Source organism: Choristoneura fumiferana, chromosome 17 (genome assembly GCF_025370935.1).
Source record: "Choristoneura fumiferana chromosome 17, NRCan_CFum_1, whole genome shotgun sequence".
NCBI lineage: Eukaryota > Metazoa > Arthropoda > Insecta > Lepidoptera > Tortricidae > Choristoneura > Choristoneura fumiferana.
The window spans coordinates 10,292,390-10,297,372 of NC_133488.1; positions in this window are offsets into that span (position 1 = coordinate 10,292,390).

Here is a 4,983-nt window from a genome sequence, read left to right on the forward strand (position 1 = left end):
TATGGGAGGTACCATAAAAAAATCGTTTTAATTTTTTTTTGTACCACTTTGTCGGCGTGACTGATATGTATATTCATGTCAAATTACAGCTTTCTAGTACGAACGGTCTCTGAGCTTACCCGCGGACAGACCGACAGACAGACATGGCGAAACTATAAGGGTTCCTAGTTGACTACGGAACCCTAAAAAAGGAGGTTACCCCCTGTTTTACCATCCATTGATTAAATTTATCTGACGAATAAATGTAATGCCGTCTTTGTTTGTTTTGTTCGAATAGACGGCATCACTTTATCCGTCAAATAAAATTAAGCAATGGGTGGTGAAATCGGCCCTAAGTCGATTTAAAGTATCATCACAAATTGGTCGATTTGTTTCAAACATAGTGCACTATTGTTGCCTTAATTAAGGTAAAAGTCCGAGAGCTCGACACTATAATACGAGTACACATTTATTTTATTTTTTATTCTAGTGGATGGAAAACGAGCAAGTTTGTCTCCTGATGGTAAGAGATCACTACCGCCCATAAACATCTGCAACACCAGGGTATTGCAGATGCGTTGCCAACCCAGAGGCCTAAGATGGGATACCTCAAGTGCCAGTAATTTCACCTGCTGTCTTACCCTCCACGCCGAAATACAACAGTGCAAGCACTGCTGCTTCACGGCAGGATTAGCGAGCAAGACAGTGGTAGCAAACCGGGCGGACCTTGCACAAGGTTCTACCACCTGCAAGAAAATAAATGAATCCTACTAATATTATAAACGTGAAAGTTTGTGAGTGAGTGAATGAGTATAATGTTTGTTACTTCTTCACGCTGAAACGGCTGGACGGATTTTGATAAAATTTGGCACAAAGTTAGCTTATAACCTGGATTAAAACATAGAATACTTTTTATCGCAATATTCTCACGGGAAAGGGATAAAATCTTGAAATAACAACCGCTGGGCTTAGAGTCATGAAATTTTGTATGTCGGTTCCTGGACGTCTGGAATAACACATAAGCTACTTTTTATTCTGATATTCCCACAGGATAGGGATAAAATTTTAAAATAACAACCGCTGGGCTTAGAGTCATGAAATTTGGTATGTAGATAGCTGGATATCTGAAATAACACATAGGCTACTTTTTATCTCAATATTCCCTCGGGATAGGGATAAAATCTTGAAATAATAACCGCTGGGCTTAGAGTCATGAAATTTGGTACGTATATAGCTGGACATCTGGAATAACTCATAGGCTACTTTTTATCCCAATATTCCCACAGGATAGGGATAAAATCTTGAAATAACCGCTGGGTTTAGAGCTGGGTCATGAAATTTGGCATATTCAAAACCACACTGTAATTTTAGGGAATTCCTACGAGACTTTAATAAAATCCCGGAATTTCGATTCAACTGTGTCTAATGATTTAAGCGTGCGAAGCCGCGGGTAAACGCTAGTGAAAAAATAAATAAATGAGACCTTGGTGTCCTCTATTGCTAATGAAATAAAATTTAAAATATCAACTATTGGGACAGTGACCGAACACTCGTACGTTTATCTTATAAATAAGAAATACTGAAAAGACATTGCTTGAGTAGGTAAATGTCTAATTTGGTGGCATCAATAGCCGTGTTACCTGAAACCTTCCTCGTCAAATAAGGAAAATTTAAATTTCAAAATATAATGAATAATGAAAACGGTTCAAACAGATTAATTTTCGGTAATCATTAAATACATTTCGTGAAAGAGTTATTCATTAACTCAAGGGTGTTTTCCGTTGGTCTTCGTATATTTTTTTCTATTGCGAATTCGCTTTAATTTGACGATATTCCAATCCTTTGAAACCTTAATTTTACCGGCCGTAAAGTGCTTTTCAGTGCTCGACTGTCTATCCTCTTTACCTCTTGCCAGTTTTTCAACGAAGACATAGTTTTAATTGGAGTCCTTCCGCTTTGCTTAAGGTCTCTTAATTGAATTTTTTTACATTTTAATTTGAATGGACTTGATTTGATGGCTGAAAGATTTTGAATTCATCTCATTATTAAGTAATTAAGAGTCTATTGAGACTAGACGTTATTTAATTCTTTCTTATAGTGTAGCGACGAAAAAGGGGCGAATTTATCACGAAATGAAATACAATTCGACCTTATTTAATTATACTAGAGTGAGCATACTATTTTTTTCGTATATTGTAGGAAACATTGTAGTTAATGTTAGTTCAAATGTCTCATCAAAATGACGTACCTAGGTATAAAAAAGCAGAAGCAATAGGAATGGAAATTATTTTCCGACATCTATGAAAAACCGGGAGCTCCCAATAAATCTGTTTCTCAATGACAAGAGGAATTGCGAAGAGTAAATCACGCAAAACACAATAATGGCCGCTTGTGTTCGAAGCTAAACTACGAATTCTTCAGCGGAATTTAGTTCAAAAATGAATGTAATATTTTCGTTTGATGCAAACTTTTATTCACTGAAGGTGCAGCAGTAACCAATAGAGTAAAAATTACTTTATAATCTTATATTTGATACATGAACGAGCCACTTTGGCAATTGGCATTGGTAAAAAAAAACCAATGTTTATTTTTATTACATATTTTTTTCATAAAATAGGCGAATTTAAGACACATATTTGAAGGATTTTGGTTTTAGTTGAAATTTAATTTTTTTACCCTGTTTAGAAGTTACCGGATACATAGCTATATATGTTGCCAAGGCATTAAAAACTACGTTTTTCGTTGCCCATCACAATTATTTTAAAAAACGTAGTCTTCTGTCACCTGGCAGTGTTAAAATATTAGCGGATTAGTTATATAACGTTTATTAACTTTGAAAGTCAAACACGATTAAATAGTATTTTTTTACAAAAGTATTATAAAATTATTTAATAAACCTTTTCCTCGAAATAGTTTTAGAATTAGACCACATTGTAAAAAAGTGATCAATGCCACTCTTAGTTAATCAAGACACTAGAATTAGGCTCAATTAAAAGAAAAGATAAGCCAAAGGAGTATTTGTTAACATCTAATAGCCCTTAATAAGCAGATGTTATGATCCATATGAAAAAAAATTTTAGTGGTTTCATGGCATAGTGAATAATACCATAATTAATACAAACTTGTTTTTTTATGAAAAAAAAAAATAATCATCATAATTCTAATAATCAAAATTGCTTTGTTCCATGTAAGGATAAAGGGTGTTTACAATCTTGTCGCTGTCTCTTTATGTTTATACTTTTGTATTGCAAAAATTGTAAGAAGACATATAAATTATGACAAGGTAGTGTTTATATATCTTGATCTAGACTGTTCGTACAGCCCAACTCGCTATATATGCTGTAGAGCCCATATTACTACTCTATTAGTTATTACCTGAGTGTACAATAATTTTGCTAAATATCGTAAATATCACAAAGATACGATACTCATTAAAAGTGAAGTGAAGACAGAGTTAGGAATCAGCGGCAAGTAGTGATATCTTTTCAAGACAATGTGTAACGTGTTATTTGGAATGTATATTATTATGATATATTTACACCTCAGCTTTGTTTTGTCCTTTTTCAGACTTTGATGAATATCATTGTACTGAGTATAATAACATCAGCTAGAATAGGTCCACTGCTAAACAAAGTTCTCCCCCCTTAGAACGCCACAATGAACGACAACTTGTTGTGGTAACCCGGAACTCTCGCGGTATCGTCGGTCCACTTAGTGGGAGACCGGCCAACGCTGCGAATTGAATGAATGAATGAATGAATGATAATTTATCCTTGCTCCTTCAACGGTTATTTTTTCTCGAGCGATGTGGCCCGCCTATTGCCGCTATGTCGGTGACACTAGTTCTTCGATTCTAGGTATATCCGGATTTTATCTCGCGAAGAAACTTCGAGCATAACTCTCAATAAATAATTAAGTAATTAATAAAAATATTTATTTATATTTATCAATAAGCAAAAGTAACTTAGTCAAATAACTCTCCCCTTCTCATTCCCTGTAAAAAAGTGTCCATAACGCTCACGGCAATACCGCTTGAATAGCTATGAACAGCCTTTGCACCAGAAATAAATATAAATATAATACATAATATCTTTCATTTCTTACCGTATCGTCAGACGTTTTTCTCCGAACCTATATAGATACTAGATACTATAACTAGTTATTAGAACAACATTTAATCAAGGAAATTCGTTAAACATAATGGGCTTAAAGGAGGTAAATCTGCGCCATTACCTACCATCAAAAGTAGAGGGTGTTGCAAAAACTCAATTAAAACTTCTACCTAATACGTACTCGTACGTGAAATGTAAGAAACTCAATCAGCTCTGTCTCTTTGTTGCCTTTCTTTTTGCTAATCAACTATTTTACTAATGTTACTACCAATTAACTAACTTTAGCTTTACATAAAACTAACTCCTGGTATAAATAAAGCGAAATAGCAGCATTTTTTACATAACAGCTAATATTAGTAGTGATAGGTAAGTAAAAATGTTGCTGTTTCGCTTTATTGTGACTAGTCCATTTCTGTGACTATGCAACGCGTATGTGTATATGTATGTGTGTGTGTGTGTGTGTGTGTGTGTGTGTGTTTTTTGTGCACGTACATGCGCGTGTATTGTTGTTAATTCAAAATAATAATATTTATTTACTTGTTAGCACCTAGTAGGAAAATTAAATAATTAATTAGTCTTCATTTAATTCTAGCAGTTTTGCACCCTTTGCAAACTTATTGCTTACAATATTATTATATATAAGTAAATAAAAATAAATGATCAGAATTGATGTTGATACACGCGGGAGTTATTTATTTGTGCAGAACTTACCATATAATTACGCTTTCGCTTCTGCTCAGTTTATTCCACTATTAATTTTAAACTAAACACTTGCTGACACAGTTTTCCTTGAAATAGTATTTGTCTGATACCAAAAAATACATTAAAAGCGACGAGGAAACTTCATCAGTCTCGAAACGTCCTTACTTCTCATAGGAAGAAGCGAACTTGC